This window comes from Mauremys mutica, unplaced genomic scaffold, assembly GCF_020497125.1.
Source record: "Mauremys mutica isolate MM-2020 ecotype Southern unplaced genomic scaffold, ASM2049712v1 Super-Scaffold_100033, whole genome shotgun sequence".
In the NCBI taxonomy this organism is placed as follows: Eukaryota; Metazoa; Chordata; order Testudines; family Geoemydidae; genus Mauremys; species Mauremys mutica.
The window spans coordinates 8,454,012-8,456,397 of NW_025423255.1; positions in this window are offsets into that span (position 1 = coordinate 8,454,012).

The window sequence follows — 2,386 nt, forward strand, 5'->3', positions numbered from 1 at the left end:
AACAGGGCAGTCACAGCCCTAGGCTGGGGTTTTTCCACCTCTAAGGCAAACCAAACCAGCCAGACAAAAAGGACTTTGGTCTCACCCCACTGGCTAACCACAAGTCACACAAGCAATTTCCTTAGACACTCCAGTCTCCCAGTATCACCACCAGTGCACTCGTCCTGGGGATAAATGGTTATGAAAACCAACACCCCAATAAAAGGAAAAGGTTCTCTCGATCCAAAAGGACCAAGCCCCAGACCCAGGTCAACATACACATCAGATCTTACCCACAAATCACGCTGTTGCCAATCCTTTAGAATCTAAAATCTAAATGTTTATTTACAAAGGGAAAAAGGTAGAGATGAGAGGTAGAATTGGTTGAATGGAATCAATTACATACAGTAATGGCAAAGTTCTTAGTTCAGGCTTGTAGCAGTGATGGAGTAAACTGCAGGTTCAAATTAAATCTCTGGACCATCCCCCGCTGGGATGGGTCCTCAGTCCTTTGTGCAGAGCTTCAGGTTGTAGCAAAGTTCCTCCAGAGGAAAGAAGCAGGATTGAAGACAAGATGGAGATGATGCATCAGCCTTATATAGGCTTTTCCAGGTGTAAGAACCTCTTTGTTCTTACTGTGGAAAATCACAACAAAATGGAGTCTGCAGTCACATGGACAAGTCTCTGCATACCTTGCTGAGTTACAAGGTGTGTCTGCCTTCTCTCCATGGGTCAATTGTGTAGCTGATGGTCCTTAATGGGCCATCAAGCTGGCTAGGCAGGGCTAATACCAGCTTGTCTGGGAGGCTTTCCCCAGAAGCACAGCACAAACTTGAAATACAGACAGCATAGAGCCAACATTCATAACTTCAACTAAAAATGATACAGACAGCATAATTATAACCAGCACCCCATATCCTGGTCTTAGACACCTTATATGACCCCCTTTACCCAAGATTTGGTGCCACTACAGGACCTTGGTTGCAACCCATGTTCTATATGGTCCCAATTTATATCAATAACGTCACACCCCCAACGCAAAATTGATGCAGGAAGGGATGACAAAACATCGCTGACTGCATCCCAAGAGCCCCCCTCCTTGGGTCTGTCTCACTACAGCTAGTGTTGGGCTAGAGGCCATACCAGTGTACAACCAAAATGGTTTATCAAAGTCATGTTCAATAACATGAATGAATCTCTTTACAAACTCAAGGTATAACTTGGTTAGCTTTTGCAGCATGGTTCCTGTATGTTTCATGTGATCTTGCCAAGAGCTAAAGAAAACAGCTACTTTATCCATACCAGCTTTGGCCAATGTTTTGAACCCAATTAACATTAAACCAATGTAGATATTGATGTTGTTCATAGTACAGGAATCTTGGCATTTAGCCATGAAAGCAATATGATAGTGTGCCTCAGTTTCCCCTTTCATACAGCACATCAGGTCTGGAATGTATTTTCCCCTGTGAAAAGTTCCAATACTGTTTACAGGCATTAACTGTGAAACATCAGTATAGCAAGGCCCTTTAACATAAAGTGTGTTTTCATGTATTCCTTTCAACATGTTCAAGGGATTTTCCAAAAGATTAGGCCCATTGTACATTGTTACAGTTCTTGGCAATAGCAACATATTAGTTACAAAAATTAGCATTAGCAATAACAACAAATTCATTGCAAGTGTCCATTTACAATCATGTTTGTCATGCCACACCCTTGGCTCAATACCATTGGAGTTTGGGCATTTTAGGGTTAACCTGTGGCTTCCCTTTGGAAGATTCAGTCTTCTCTTTCCTTCTTGTCCCTCAGGATTAAACCCTGATTTTTCTTGCTTAACAGAATTTACTGGCTGCTGGGGTGGGCTCTCTGTGCTAACAGCTATTAGCAAGTCTTTCTTCTCCCTGCCAGCCAAGTAATTCGCATCAACACAGACACTAGCGTTTAGATTTTCAGCTGCTACCCATTCCAAGGCTGGACTTTGTTTTACAGAGATACCACACCAATCCAAATAGTCTGAGGGTGAGAGCTGGCTTGCTCTACCCTGCATCCTTAAGCGTTTAGCCATAAAACTGTTCTGCTCTGAAACACCAGTAACTGAATCTGTCCTCAGACTCTGAAGCACAGACTGCTCACTCACAGAATCAGCATGGAGACATTCCTGTTCCAACACCATTGTCTTCCCAACAAGCTGGCCACACACAGCCTCGTGGTTATAGGGCTGCTCACCTTTTCAAAGACCTTTTCAAAGCTGCCCACACTGGATCTCTCAAAAGGAAAGTCAGTGGACCCATTCACAACAGAAAATTTCTGGCTGTTAGGCACTAAAACTTTCTTGATTAAATCACTTTCACACCCTTCAGTTGCAGTAAACTGCGTGCACAGGCTACTATGAGGATTCCTTTCCCCAGGA